Raw genomic sequence first — 16,697 nt, 5'->3', positions numbered from 1 at the left:
AAATGTTTCGGGATAGATTGAATAATATCGACTGGATTAGTCCATTTGAAAATTTATCAGTTGACGAATTTGCCATTTTTTTTAATTCCACAATTTTAGATACTGCTTAAATATGTATTCCTAATAAAACAGTAACAATAAGGCATAATGAACCACTATGGATGCATAATGAGGTCAGAAAATCAATAAGTGATCGAAAACGATTACACCGAAAAGCTTAAGGTACCCAAAATCCGTATCACTGGCAGAAATTTAGACAGGCAAGAAACAAATGTATTGATGCTATTTGGAAAGCAAAAAATGAATATATCAAAGTTAACATGTAAGATAAAATGTATGTGTACAGCAACACGAGACTGGTGGAAGTTAATTAACAATTTTACAAAACCTCTCATATACCAACGTTGACACAAAATATTATATACTGTGGTGATAGTAAACAAAAAGCTGATCTTTTTAATAATTACTTTATTAGTCAGTCTACTATCGACGACTCTAATATAACACTACCACATAATGTAGCTACTCCTAATAATAGACTTGAAAATATTGATATCACTGAACAAGATGTTGAAGATACAATAAATATGTTAGACATTCTAAAGCTTCTGGTCCTGATAAAATGAGTCCAAGAATTATTAAGGAAGAAAAGACAGGGTCTGTTATTTCAATCCTTTCTCAATTGTTTAATAAATCTATCGACTGTGGTATATATCCTTCTATATGGAAAGTCGCTAATGTTAAGCCAGTTTTTTTAAAAAAAGGTGATAAATCCATTGCTTCAAACTATTGACCTATATCTTTGATAAGTATCGTTGGCAAACTAATGGAAAGGTGTATTTATAAACACGTTTACAATTTTTTTAGAGATACATTTTTTTTTACAAATTGTCAATCAGGCTTCACACCTGGGGATTCTGCAACATCAATTACTAGATATTACAAATGGTATTGGGAGGGCTTTAGACGCGGGTAAAGAAATCATTGCTGTATTCTGTGACATAAGTAAAGCGTTTGATAGGGTTTGGCACAGGGGTCTTATACATAAATTGGAAAAATCTGGCGTTTCTGGTAAACTGCTATCTTGGTGTAAAAAATATTTAACTGACAGAAGTCAAAGGGTTGTTATAAATGGTCTTTTTTCTGAGAGCCAAAATATCAAAGTAGGTGTACCTCAAGGTTCAATATTAGGTCCTCTCTTCTTTCTAGTATATATTAATGATATAGTGAATGACATGAATTGTAAAAGAAAGTTATTTGCTGATGACACAGCCTTATATATCATAGTTGAAAATCCCAATATTGCTATTAATACCATCAATAATGATCTTTCAAAAATACATGTATGGGCAAATATGTGGTTAGTAAAATTTGATCCAGACAAGACAGAATCTTTATTAATTAGCCGAAAAACTATACCAGGAATTTATGATCCTATCACAATATCAATGTATCTAATGTAAAACCTCATAAGCATTTAGGGGTATTAATGTCTGATAATGGTACATGGAAAAAATATATTGATTACATATTGAAGAAAGTGTCTCTAAGACGAGCGGTTTTAAGAAATTTAAATAAAACATATTAGATAGGAATTCTCTCCAAACAATATATTTTGCTTTTATCAGACCTATTTTGGAATATTCTGACGTAGTTTGGGATAATTAACCAAATTATTTATGTCAAAATTTAGAAAACATCCAAAAAGAAGCTGGAAGAATAATTACATGTGCTACTAAATGGTCAAGTATTAGTTTATTGTACTTAGATGTGGGTTGGAAAAACTTTCTAAAAGACGAGAAAATCGTCAACTCTTACAGTTTCATAAAATGTATCATAAGGTATCAGATACCCATACACATGATACTAGAAATTCAAACATTTTACTATCAAATAATTGGAGGACTCAGTTTTTTAAAACATCCTTTTTGAATTCTGCAGTACATTTATGGCATACGTTAATTTCTTCAACGAATCATTGATTGTGTGTTACATGGTAACGTACATGGTAACGTGTGTTACATGGTAACGTACATGGTAACGTGTGTTACATGGTAACTTACATGGTACCGTGTTTTACATGGTAAGGGGTGTTACATGATAACGTCCATGGTAACTTACATGGTACCGTGTTTTACATGGTAAGGGGTGTTACATGATAACGTCCATGGTAACTTACATGGTACCGTGTTTTACATGGTAAGGGGTGTTACATGATAACGTCCATGGTAACTTACATGGTACCGTGTTTTACATGGTAAGGGGTGTTACATGATAACGTCCATGGTAACTTACATGGTACCGTGTTTTACATGGTAAGGGGTGTTACATGATAACGTCCATGGTAACTTACATGGTACCGTGTTTTACATGGTAAGGGGTGTTACATGATAACGTCCATGGTAACTTACATGGTACCGTGTTTTACATGGTAAGGGGTGTTACATGATAACGTCCATGGTAACTTACATGGTACCGTGTTTTACATGGTAAGGGGTGTTACATGATAACGTCCATGGTAACTTACATGGTACCGTGTTTTACATGGTAAGGGGTGTTACATGATAACGTCCATGGTAACTTACATGGTACCGTGTTTTACATGGTAAGGGGTGTTACATGATAACGTCCATGGTAACTTACATGGTACCGTGTTTTACATGGTAAGGGGTGTTACATGATAACGTCCATGGTAACTTACATGGTACTGTGTTTTACATGGTAAGGGGTGTTACATGATAACGTCCATGGTAACTTACATGGTACCGTGTTTTACATGGTAAGGGGTGTTACATGATAACGTCCATGGTAACTTACATGGTACCGTGTGTTACATGGTAAGGGGTGTTACATGATAACGTCCATGGTAACTTACATGGTACCGTGTTTTACATGGTAAGGGGTGTTACATGATAACGTCCATGGTAACTTACATGGTACCGTGTTTTACATGGTAAGGGGTGTTACATGATAACGTCCATAGTAACTTACATGGTAAACGTAGAAGCAATGATAAATGGACACGTTCCCATGAATTAACCAATTATGTTATATAGAAATGTACATTAAACGACATCGTTCGGCGATCATTAAATACACACATTTGATTTTTGTACACAAAAATCCCAAGACGCCGTCTTGGAAAGGAATACCACATGATATATATATAAATATCTATCCAATCAAAATGACAGGATCGATAGCCCTGACCTGTCGTTGTATTTTCGAGGCGAAGTCTAGCGGAGAGTAGCAATATTATGGCAGGCAATTCAGTTTATGGTAACGAGATGTGTCACACTTCACACTTTCGTTTGGCCACAATATTAAAGGATTAGTCCATTTTACGACAGTAGTATATATTTTGGTTTACGACAGTAGGATATATATCAGATTTTCAAATTACAGCTGGAATCGCGAAACAACGCAGATCAAAGGATTCAGTTGAAATGCATTGCTGTTGCTAAACAAGGACCTATCGGTTGGCACGCCTCCTCGTATACATACAGTTACGGAATCTCTCAACGTTACACTATCTTAAAAATGAACCAATTCTAATCTCCAAGTGATCGCTATTTAGTTTTTACTTTTTTTTTACTTGTCAGATATCACAGTACAAAATAATAAAACATCAGTTATATAGGTAAACATACAAAAGTGATACCAGCTGATATCAGTTGACGATATCGCTATTTAGTAAGAACTTCGCGATTTTTCAGTTTAATTTTCAATCCGTAATGTTAGCCAACCATTTTTACCAAACCGCACAAAACGGTCCTATGCACAGTTGTGCGCACGATATTGTATCATGCATGTGTGCGCATGAAGTTTTAGGTGCGTTTTGCGTGACCACAACTGTATTATTTTTCCATGTGTCATCAACGCTTCGATAGTATCCTTAACAACAGGAAAACAACCCGACGTCATACCAAGAAATCATTTGATCGACTGACTTGTCATAAGGTTAGCAAAGAAACAATATTAACTTAGAACCGATTTCACATTCACTATTTTGGCCGTTTGACCGCTTGACCACGACAGAAGCTTGGTTCGACAACTGTCCTTATTGTCATATATGTTACACCATAAAGTGACCGCCTTGTCCGCCCGTCCGTCCTACTTTTGTCCGGAGTTTATCACGAAACCTATTAGAGGTATCAACATCTATACATCATAGGTAGATAAATCTCAACCAGGAGACGTTAAATGTTCAAAAACCATAACTCTCTTTTGTATAATTAAGGAGAAATTGCCTTTTATTATTTTTCATACTAAACTTTCGTCAAAATAAACCCTTTTGGAACTAGCGTTTATTCGGGTAGCATCTTTCGGTTCAATCGATTATCATGTTGGTTGAGAATACAAATCCCCCTTCTAGAGTCTTTTGTTGTTTGTTATTCCGTCCGATTAAAGATTATGTTTCTCTGTAAGTTAGGTGTTTGTTAGAGGAGGGAGAGGCATTATGTTTCTCTGTAAGTTAGGTGTGTGTTAGAGGAGGGGTAGGCATTATGTTTCTCTGTAAGTTAGGTGTTTGTTAGAGGAGGGAGAGGCATTATGTTTCTCTGTAAGTTAGGTGTGTGCTAGAGGAGGGAGAGGCATTATGTTTCTCTGTAAGTCAGATGTGTGCTAGAGGAGGGAGAGGCATTATGTTTCTCTGTAAGTCAGGTGTTTGTTAGAGGAGGGAGAGGCATTATGTTTCTCTGTAAGTTAGGTGTGTGCTAGAGGAGGGAGAGGCATTGTGCTTCTCTGTAAGTCAGGTGTTTGTTAGAGGAGGGAGAGGCATTATGTTTCTCTGTAAGTTAGGTGTGTGTTAGAGGAAGGAGAGGCATTGTGCTTCTCTGTAAGTCAGGTGTTTGTTAGAGGAGGGAGAGGCATTATGTTTCTCTGTAAGTCAGGTGTGTGTTAGAGGAGGGAGAGGCATTGTGCTTCTCTGTAAGTCAGGTGTGTGTTAGAGGAGGGAGAGGCATTATGTTTCTCTGTAAGTCAGGTGTGTGCTAGAGGAGGGAGAGGCATTATGTTTCTCTGTAAGTTAGGTGTGTGTTAGAGGAGGGAGAGGCATTGTGCTTCTCTGTAAGTCAGGTGTGTGTTAGAGGAGGGAGAGGCATTATGTTTCTCTGTAAGTCAGGTGTGTAGTAGAGGAGGGAGAGGCATTATGTTTCTCTGTAAGTCAGGTGTTTGTAAGAGGAGGGGTAGGCGTTATGCTTCTCTGTAAGTTAGGTGTGTGTTAGAGGAGGGAGAGGCATAATGATTCTCTGTAAGTCAGGTGTGTGCTAAAGGAGGGAGAGGCATTATGTTTCTCTGTAAGTCAGATGTGTGCTAAAGGAGGGAGAGGCATTATGTTTCTCTGTAAGTCAGATGTGTGCTAGAGGAGGGAGAGGTATTATGTTTCTCTGTAAGTCAGGTGTGTGCTAGAGGAAGGAGAGGCATTATGTTTCTCTGTAAGTCAGGTGTGTGCTGGAGGAGGGAGAGGCATTATGTTTCACTGTAATTCAGGTGTGTGCCAGAGGAGGGAGAAGCATTATGTTTCTCTGTAAGTTAGGTGTGTGCTAGAGCAGGAAGAGGCATTATGTTTCTCTGTAAGTTAGGTGTGTGTTAGAGGAGGGAGAGGCATTGTGCTTCTCTGTAAGTCAGGTGTGTGTTAGAGGAGGGAGAGGCATTATGTTTCTCTGTAAGTCAGGTGTGTAGTAGAGGAGGGAGAGGCATTATGTTTCTCTGTAAGTCAGGTGTTTGTTAGAGGAGGGGTAGGCGTTATGCTTCTCTGTAAGTTAGGTGTGTGCTAGAGGAGGGAGAGGCATAATGATTCTCTGTAAGTCAGGTGTGTGCTAAAGGAGGGAGAGGCATTATGTTTCTCTGTAAGTCAGGTGTGTGTTAGAGCAGGAAGAGGCATTATTTTTGTCTGTAAGTCAGGTGTGTGCTAGAGGAGGGAGTGGCATTATGTTTCTCTGTAAGTCAGGTGTGTGCTGGAGGAGGGAGAGGCATTATGTTTCACTTTAAGTCAGGTGTGTGCTAGAGGAGGGAGAAGCATTATGTTTCTCTGTAAGTTAGGTGTGTGCTAGAGGAGGGAGAGGCATTATTTTTCTCTGTAAGTCAGGTGTTTGTTAGAGGAGGTTAAGATGTGTTGGAGGAGGGAGATGCATTATGTTGCTCTCTAAGTCAGGTGTGTGTTAGAGGAGGGTAAGGAATTATGTTTCTCTGTAAGTCAGGTGTGTGCTGAAGGAGGGAGAGGCATTATGTTTCTCTGTAAGTCAGATGTGTGCTAGAGGAGGGAGAGGTATTATGTTTCTCTGTAAGTCAGGTGTGTGCTAGAGGAGGGAGAGGCATCATGTTTCTCTGTAAGTCAGGTTTGTGTTAGAGGAGGGAGAGGAATCATGTTTCTCTGTAAGTCAGGTGTGTGGTAGAGGAGAGAGAGGCATTATGTTTCTCTGTAAGTCAGGTGTGTGCTGGAGGAGGGAGAGGCATTATGTTTCACTGTAAGTTAGGTGTGTGCTAGAGGAGGGAGATGCATTATGTTTCTCTGTAAGTCAGGTGTGTGGTAGAGGAGGGAGAGGCATTATGTTTCTCTGTAACTCTGGTGTGTGCTAGAGGAAGGAGAGGCATTATGTTTCTCTGTAAGTCAGGTGTGTGGTAGAGGAGGGAAAGGCATTATGTTTCTCTGTAAGTCAGGTGTGTGCTAAAGGAGGGAGAGGCATTATGTTTCTCTGTAAGTCAGATGTGTGCTAGAGGAGGGAGAGGTATTATGTTTCTCTGTAACTCTGATGTGTGCTAGAGGAAGGAGAGGCATTATGTTTCTCTGTAAGTCAGGTGTGTGCTGGAGGAGGGAGAGGCATTATGTTTCACTGTAATTCAGGTGTGTGCCAGAGGAGGGAGAAGCATTATGTTTCTCTGTAAGTTAGGTGTGTGCTAGAGGAGGGAGAGGCATTATTTTTCTCTGTAAGTCAGGTGTTTGTTAGAGGAGGTTAAGATGTGTTGGAGGAGGGAGATGCATTATGTTGCTCTCTAAGTCAGGTGTGTGTTAGAGGAGGGTAAGGAATTATGTTTCTCTGTAAGTCAGGTGTGTGCTGAAGGAGGGAGAGGCATTATGTTTCTCTGTAAGTCAGATGTGTGCTAGAGCAGGGAGAGGTATTATGTTTCTCTGTAAGTCAGGTGTGTGCTAGAGGAGGGAGAGGCATCATGTTTCTCGGTAAGTTAGGTTTGTGTTAGAGGAGGGAGATGCATTATGTTTCTCTGTAAGTCAGGTGTGTGGTAGAGGAGAGAGAGGCATTATGTTTCTCTGTAAGTTAGGTGTGTGGTAGAGGAGGGAAAGGCATTATGTTTCTCTGTAAGTCAGGTGTATGCTAGAGGAGGGAGAGGTATTATGTTTCTCTGTAAGTCTGGTGTGTGCTAGAGGAGGGAGAGGCATCATGTTTCTCTGTAAGTCAGGTGTGTGGTAGAGGAGGGAGAGGCATTATGTTTCTCTGTAAGTTAGGTTTGTGTCAGAGGAGGGAGAGGTATTATGTTTCTCTGTAAGTCAGGTGTGTGCTAGAGGAGGGAGAGGCATTATTTTTGTGTGTAAGTCAGGTGTGTGCTAGAGGAGAGAGAGACATTATGTTTCTCGGTAAGTTAGGTTTGTGTTAGAGGAGGGAGAGGCATTATGTTTCTCTGTAAGTTAGGTGTGTGTTAGAGGAGGGAGAGGCATTATGTTTCTCTGTAAGTTAGGTGTGTGCTAGGGGAGGGAGAGGCATTATGTTTCTCTGTAAGTTAGGTGTGTGTTAGAGGAGGGAGAGGCATTATGTTTCTCTGTAAGTCATGTGTGTGCTAGAGGAGGGAGAGGCATTATGTTTCTCTGTAAGTCAGGTGTTTGTTAGAGGAGGGAGATGCATTATGCTTCTCTGTAAGTCATGTGTGTGCTAGAGGAGGCGAGAGGCATTATGTTTCTCTGTAAGTTAGGTGTGTGCTAGGGGAGGGAGAGGCATTATGTTTCTCTGTAAGTTAGGTGTGTGTTAGAGGAGGGAGAGGCATTATGTTTCTCTGTAAGTCATGTGTGTGCTAGAGGAGGGAGAGGCATTATGTTTCTCTGTAAGTCAGGTGTTTGTTAGAGGAGGGAGATGCATTATGTTTCTCTGTAAGTCATGTGTGTGCTAGAGGAGGCGAGAGGCATTATGTTTCTCTGTAAGTCAGGTGTTTGTTAGAGGAGGGAGATGCATTATGCTTCTCTGTAAGTCATGTGTGTGCTAGAGGAGGCGAGAGGCATTATGTTTCTCTGTAAGTTAGGTGTGTGCTAGGGGAGGGAGAGGCATTATGTTTCTCTGTAAGTTAGGTGTGTGTTAGAGGAGGGAGAGGCATTATGTTTCTCTGTAAGTCATGTGTGTGCTAGAGGAGGGAGAGGCATTATGTTTCTCTGTAAGTCAGGTGTTTGTTAGAGGAGGGAGATGCATTATGCTTCTCTGTAAGTCATGTGTGTGCTAGAGGAGGCGAGAGGCATTATGTTTCTCTGTAAGTCAGGTGTTTGTTTGAGGAGGGGTAGGCGCGTACATTATTGTATTGATGTGAAAGGATTATATCAGTGGATTTTTGTAAAAGTTATCGAAGCGGTCCACGTGATAATGCAATGCTAACACAGACAATTAAAAGATAAAATTTACTTTCAACATATTAGTAAAAAGCTTAGGTATGTGTGTGGAGCACGACTATATTTTATGTGTGTTAGAATGTGCTGAGTTATGCTTGATTTTTATTCTTTTCGATATTATTTTTGTTGATGCGATTTTGTTCCGGTTCATTTGGTCATTGCATGCAATTTGTCATACTCTGAGAGTTGTCAGAAATATTGAAAGACAAGGGAGGGATCAGTGAACAGTATTGCTTTCTTAACTTAGACTAACACATGCACTGTTACATGTATATTTTGCCTAGCAACACATGAGTAGGCAGTTATCAGCGAACACGGTCACATCAATACATCGCCATGTCATACTCGATCAGAGGCCTCACTCTGCCGAGCGGAAGGAGTAGGCAAACTGTATTTGTACAAAAACATTTTATCAGATGAAATGATATTTTGTTTCTTCTGTCAGGCATTTAATCATCAACGTATTCATATAGACTTTCTGTTCCGACAGTTGTATCTCGGGAAGACGTATAGCTTTCAACATTTTTATTTGAATGTGATTTATTTTGAGTTTTTTTCATGTAAAACCAATTTTCATGAGGCAATACTTACCATAACTTTACTATGCAAATATACCTACACCCATCTTTGTATCCCAAAAACAAAATATTAAAAACTCCCACCATATCTACAGTCCTATGAGCCATCACGGCAGAAACAGAGTGATCTCCCTTCATCTAACAACCTTTATGGAACACCAAAGAGGGGCAGCCAGGCAGATAAGGAAGAGGGGAGGATAGGGAGGGACTCCATGAAGTTATGTCAAGTATTACCCCATAAAAATTCCATTTCAGTAATAATTACCATAACTTTAGTATGCGAATTCGTCTTACCATAGTGGTGACTAGATGCCAGGTAGCCCCTCCAGCACAGCCGAAGTAGTAGGGAGGGGAAATAGAGTGTCAAAGAGTAGAAAGGGACCTCCCCGTGTACGAACAGGTGTACCCATGTGACGCTGTACGGAAAGATATGCCCCGGGGCTAACGAAGAGGCGCAGCCACTGACTGAGCCACCACCAGAGGTCCCCACGAATAAAGGCCTTCAGAGTGGGAAGCAAGGGATGGCAGATAAAAATACGTGAAGGTATCCCTGCCCCGCCAGAATGCTGCAGACATGACCTCTTGAAAGGAGGAACCATTGATGAAGGTCCAGGACGCAGCGAGAGCCCTTACCTCATGAGCCCGCACTCTCACCCTTGCCTGGTCATCAGAATGCTCGTAAGCGTACTTAATGACCTGGCAGACTCACCTGGAAACCGATTGGTAGGATATATCCCGTTGTCCCTATTTGATGGGCAGAAACAGACGGGATCGAGAGCTCTGCCCCCTTGTTTTATCGAGATAAAACCTAAGAGCCCAACAACGACAAAGCAACCTATCTCGCTCCCAGATATCCCAGAAAACTGAGAAACCAACGTTCCTAGACATGGGACCAAACGATGAAAGTCAGAGCTATAGCCCTTGCCTTCTCGAACTTCTCCAAAGGTGGAAGGGCTAAGCCCCGAACCGTGTCGAAACGGTTCTCCAGGAAGCCGAAGTCCTGAGATGGGGAGACCTCTGACTTCTCTCTGGAAAGAATGAAGCCGACTCTTAGCAAGACTTTCAGGACCAGACGGATGTCCTTTACTAGCGTGTCCCTCGCCAAGTGAAGCAAGAGGGAGTCGTCGAAATAGATGTGGACGTGAAGTAATCCCACGACCACCTGCAGCAGCTTGGTGAACACCAAAGGAGCTGTCGTGATAGGAACAGGGGCCACCAGAGGAGACAACTCTTGAGAGGGAGGCTCTTCCATACGGCGTTTAGACGCAGAGCGCCTAACAGCCGTCACTGTAGGCTTGGGTCTAAGACCCGAAGCTAACCCCTGGGACTTGGAGGTCAACGGGTCAGCGCAGGAGGCGGAAGTCCTAAAGGTCCGTCGAACGTTCTAAGGACCGGCCGACAAGGCCCTTGAAGTAGCAGAACGTTGGGGGAACTCTGAACTGCTTAACCGTCTTCTAGAGGCCAACCCTTAGTGATTCCACTAGAGAAAACCCATAGAGTTAAATCCAAACCCCTGAGGGATTTGAAATGGTCCCGCGGGCTGGGAGTGACCCCCAGAACTGGCCAAAATTGCCCACCTGAGTCTGGGGTTTGACACCCTGTCCGACAAGGATGAACCACCACTCCCACCAGGTGGACACCCAGACATGTACGGGCTATGCCCGTAACGGCTGGGATACCATTGGTACCCAGAACCATCCGCAGGCTGGCCTGGGCGCCCAAGGGTTGAATGCCGAATGCAGGAAACCGTATACCAAGAGCCCGGGGAAACGGCGACCGGAAACCGGACGCCTGGCTTGTAAACCCAAATCCTTGGGGGAAAACCCCTGGGTACCCCTGCACGGGAAACACTGGAATGGACCGGAAAGGACCAGAACCAGGAACCGGTGAGGACGGGAAGACAGGCCCCGCACAAACGCAAGGATCAGTGAACTGTGCGTCACTAATCCCCGTAGCCACAGACAAACCTGACAAAAAGTATGTGGTCAGTATCCTAAAGTGTACGGACAATACTGGTAGATTTACGGTCAGTATCCTAAAGTGTACGGACAATACTGGTAGATTTACGGTCAGTATCCTAAAGTGTACGGACAATACTGGTAGATTTACGGTCAGTATCCTAAAGTGTACGGACAATACTGGTAGATTTAGGGTCAGTATCCTAAAGTGTACGGACAATACTGGTAGATTTACGGTCAGTATCCTAAAGTGTACGGACAATACTGGTAGATTTAGGGTCAGTATCCTAAAGTGTACGGACAATACTGGTAGATTTAGGAGCAGTATCGTAAAGTGTACGGACAATAATGGTAGATTTACGGTCTGTATCCTCAAGTGCACGGACAATAATGGTAGATTTAGGGTCAGTATCGTAAAGTGTACGGACAATAATGGTAGATTTAGGGTCAGTATCCTAAAGTGTACGGACAATAATGATAGATTTAGGGTCAGTATTCTGAAGTGTACGGACAATAATGATAGATTTAGGGTCAGTATTCTAAAGTGTACGGACAATAATGATAGATTTAGGGTCAGTATTCTAAAGTGCACGGACAATAAGGTAGAATTACGGTCACTATCCATACATGTTGTTTAAGAGAATAGTATTTGGCATTTTGCGTAGGAAAATTAATTTTTCAATCTCCCTCGCCTCTGAATAAGTTCTGTTTCCTGGCCGAGACCTTCTTGTATCTAAAATGATGCTTACTTCTCTGTCTTTAATAACGATCATTCAGGTAGAGTAAAGACTGATTCGCCCGTTATTTATATAATGTGGCTGTTATTGCCTGAGACCTTTGGCAGTATAATGTGGCTGTTCGTGCCTGAAACCTTTGGCAGTATAATGTGGCTGTTCCTACCTCAGACCTTTGGCTGTATAATGTGGCTGTTCATGCCTGAGACCTTTGGCAGCACAATGTGGCTGTTCCTGCCTGAGACCTTTGGCAGCATATTGTGGCTGCTCCTGTCTGAGACCTTTGGCAGTACAATGCGGCTGTTCCTGCCTGAGATCTTTGGCTGTATAATGTGGCTGATCCTATCTGAGACCTTAGGCAGTACAATGTGGCTGTTCCTGCCTGAGACCTTTGGCAGCATATTGTGGATGTTCCTGTCTGAGATCATTGCCAATACAATGTGGCTGTTCCTGCCTGAGACATTTGGCAGTACAATGTGGCTGTTCCTGCCTGAGACCTTTTACAGTACAATGTGGCTGTTCCTGCCTGAGACCTTTGGTTGTATAATGTGGCTGTTCCTATCTGAAAACTTTGGCAGTATAATGTGGCTGTTCCTGCCTGAGACCTTTGGCTGTATAATGTGGCTGTTCGTATCTGAGGACTTTGGCAGTATAATGTGGCTGTTCCTGCCTGAGACCTTTAGCAGTACAATGTGACTGTTCCTGCCTGAGACCTTTGACAATATAATGTGGCTGATCCTGTCTGATACCTTTGACAGTATAATGTGGCTGTTCATGCCAGAGACCTTTGACAGTATAATGCGACTGTTCATACCTGAGACCTTTAGCAGTATGATGTTGCTGTTCCTGCCTGAGACGTTCGGAAGTATAATGTGGCTGTTCCTGTCTGAGACCTTCGGCAATATAATGTGGCTGTTCCTGCCTGAGACCTTTGGCAGCATATTGTGGCTGCTCCTGTCTGAGACCTTCGGCAATATAATGTGGCTGTTCCTGCCTGAGATCTTTGGCAGTATAATGTGGCTTTTCCTGCCTGAGATCTTTGGCAATACAATGTGGCTGTTCCTGCCTAATACCGTAGGCTGTATAATGTGGCTGTTCATTCCTGAGACCTTTGGCAGTACAATGTGGCTGTTCCTGCCTGAGTCCTTTGGCAGTATAATTTGGCTGCTCCTGTCTGAGACCTTTGGCAGTATAATGTTGCTGTTCTTGCCTCAGACCTTTGGCTGTATAATGTGGCTGTTCCTATCTGAGACCTTTGGCAGCATATTGTGGCTGCTCCTGTCTGAGACCTTTGACAGTACAATGCGGCTTTTCCTGCCTGAGATCTTTGGCAGTACAATGTGGCTTTTCCTGCCTGAGACCTTCGGCAGTATTATGTGGCTGTTCCTGCCTGAGACCTTTGGCTGTATAATATGGCTGTTCCTATCTGAGGACTTTGGCAGTATAATGTGGCTGTTCCTGCCTGAGACCTTTAGCAGTACAATGTGACTGTTCTTGCCTGAGACCTATGATAGTATAATGTGGCTACTCCTGTCTGAGACCTTTGGCAGTACAATGCGGCTTTTCCTGCCTGAGATCTTTGGCAGTACAATGTGGCTTTTCCTGCCTGAGACCTTCGGCAGTAGTATGTGGCTGTTCCTGCCTGAGACCTTTGGCTGTATAATGTGGCTGTTCCTATCTGAGACCTTTGGCAGTATAATGTGGCGGTTCCTGCCTGAGACCTTTAGCAGTACAATGTGACTGTTCCTGCCTGAGACCTTTGACAGCATAATGCGTCTGTTCCTGCCTGAGACCTTCGGCAGTATAATGTGGCTGTTCCTGCCTGAGACCTTTGGCAGCATATTGTGGCTGTTCCTGTCGGCGACCTATGGCAGTATAATGTGGCTGTTCCAGCCTGAGACCTTTGGCAGTACAATATGGCTATTCCTGCCTGAGACCTTTGGCAGTATAATGTGGCTGTTCCTGTCGGCGACCTATGGCAGTACAATATGGCTATTCCTGCCTGAGACCTTTGGCAGTACAATGTGGCTATTCCTGCCTGAGAACTATGGCTGTATAATGTGGCTGTTCCTATCTGAGAACTTTGGCAGTAGAATGTCGATGTTCCTGTCTGAGACCTTTGGCATTACAATGTGACTGTACCTGCCGGAGGCCTTTGACATTATAATGTGGCTGTTCTTGTCTGAGACCTTTGACAGTATAATGCGGCTGTTCATGGCTGAGACCTTTGGCAGTATAATACGGCTGTTCTTGTCTTAGACCTCAGGCAGTATAATGTGGCTGTTCCTGCCTGAGACCTTCGGCAGTATAATGTGGTTGTTCCTGTCTGAGACCTTCGGCAATATAATGTGGCTGTTCCTGCCTGAGATCTTTGGGAGTACAATGTGGCTGTTCTGCCTGAGACCTTCGGCAGCATATTTTGGCTGTTTCTGCCTGAGACCTTTGGCAGCATATTGTGGCTGTTCCTGCCTGAGACCTTTAGCAGTACAATGTGACTGTTCTTGCCTGAGACCTATGATATTGTGTGCTGAGACCTTTGGCAGTATAATGTGGCTCTCCTGAGACCTTTGGCAGTATCATGTGGCTGTTCCTGCCTGAGACCTTCGGCAGTATAATGTGGCTGTTCCTGTCTGAGAATTTCGGCAATATGATGTGGCTTTTCCTGTCTGAGACATTTGGCTGTATAATATAGGTGTTCCTATCTGAGACCTTTGGCAGTACAATGTGGCTGTTCCTGCCTGAGACCTTTGGCAGTATATTTTGGCTGTTTCTGCCTGAGACCTTTTGCAGCATATTGTGGCTGCTCCTGTCTGAGAACTTTGGCAGTATAATGTGGCTGTTCCTGCCTGAGACCTTTGGCAGTACAATGTGGCTGTTTCTATCTGATATATTTGGCAGTACATTGTGGCTGTTCCTGCCTGAGACCTTTGGCAGTACAATGCGACTGTTCATTCCTGAGACCTTTGGCAGTATCATGTGGCTGTTCCTGCCTGAGACCTTCGGCAGTATAATGTGGCTGTTCCTGTCTGAGACCTAATGTGGCTGTTCCTGCAGTAATTTCAATGATGTGCTTTTCCTGTCCTGAGACCTTTGGCCTGTCTGAGTGTAATTTGGCAGTACAATGTGGCTGTTCCTGCCTGAGACCTTTGGCAGTGTAATTTGGCTCTTCCTGTCTGAGACCTTTGGCTGTATAATGTGGCTGTTCCTGCCTGAGTCCTTTGGAAGTACAATGTGGCTATTACTGTCTGAGACCTTAAGCAGTACAATGTGGCTGTTCCTGCCTGAGACCTTCGGGAGTATAATTTTGCTGTTCCTGCTTCAGACCTTCGGCAGTATAATGTGGCTGTTCTTGGCTGAGACTTTTGCCAGTACAATGTGGCTGTTCCTGCCTGTGACCTTTGGCAGTACAATGTGGCTGTTCCTATCTGAGATCTTTGGCAGTATAATGTGGCTCTTTCTGCCTGAAACCTTTGGCAGCATATTGTGGCTGCTCCTGTCTGAGACCTTTGGCAATACAATGCGGCTGTTCCTGCCTGAGACATTTTGCAGTATAATGTGGCTGTTCCTTCCTGAGACTTTTGGCTGAATAATGTGGCTATTCCTGCCTGTGACCTTTGGCAGTATAATGTGGCTGTTCTTATCTGAGATCTCTGGCAGTAGAATGTTTCTGTTCCTGTCTGAGACCTTTGGCAGTACAATGCGGATGTTCCTGCCTGAGACCTTTGGCAGTATAATGTGGCTTTTCCTGTCTGAGATCTTTGGCAGTACACTGTGGCTGTTCCTGCCTGAGACTTTTGGCTGAATAATGTGGCTGTTCCTGCCTGAGACCTTTGGCAGTACAATGTGGCTGTTCGTGCCTGGGTCCGTTGGCAGTACAATGTGGCTGTTCCTGTCTGAGACCTTCGGCAGTATAATGCTGCTGTTCCTGCCTGAGACCTTTGGCAGTACCATGTGGCTGTTCCTGCCTGAGACTTTCGGGAGTATAATTTTGCTGTTCCTGCCTGAGACCTTTGGCAGCATATTGTGGCTGTTCCTGTCTGAGACCTTTGGCTGTATAATGTGGCTGTTCCTGCCTGAATCCTTTGGAAGTACAATGTGGCTATTACTGTCTGAGACCTTAAGCAGTACAATGTGGCTGTTCCTGCCTGAGACCTTCGGGAGTATAATTTTGCTGTTCCTGCCTGAGACCTTTGGCAGCATATTGTGGCTGTTCCTCCCTGAGACCTTTGGCAGTACATTGTGGCTGTTCCTGCTTCAGACCTTCGGCAGTATAATGTGGCTGTTCCTGCCTGAGACGTTTGGCAGTACAATGTGGCTGTTCCTGCCTGAGACCTTTGGCAGTATAATGTGGCTGTTCCTGCCTGAGACCTTTGGCTGTATAATATGGCTGTTCCTATCTGAGACCTTTGGCAGTATAACGTGGCTGTTCCTGCCTGAGACCTTCGGCAGTATAATGTGGCTGTTCCTGTCTGAGACCTTTGGCAGTATATTGTGGCTGTTCCTATCTGAGACCTTTGGCAGTATAATGTGGCTGTTCCTGCCTGAGACCTTCGGCAGTATAATGTGGCTGTTCCTGTCTGAGACCTTTGGCAGTATATTGTGGCTGTTCCTGTCTGAGACCTTTGGCAGTATAATGTGGCTGTACCTGCCTGAGACCTTTGGCAGTACAATGTGGATGTTCCTGCCTGAGACCTTTGGCAGTACAATGTGGCTATTCCTGCCTGAGACCTTTGGCAGTATAATGTGGCTGTTCTTATCTTAGATCTTTGGCAGTAGAATGTTACTGTTCCTGCCTGAGACCTTTGTCAGTACAATGCGGCTG

The sequence above is a fragment of the Ylistrum balloti genome, unplaced genomic scaffold, assembly GCF_031769215.1.
Source record: "Ylistrum balloti isolate Yb309-2 unplaced genomic scaffold, AGI_CSIRO_Ybal_v1 Utg370544, whole genome shotgun sequence".
Taxonomy (NCBI): Eukaryota; Metazoa; Mollusca; class Bivalvia; order Pectinida; family Pectinidae; genus Ylistrum; species Ylistrum balloti.
This window is presented reverse-complemented; position numbering follows the sequence as displayed.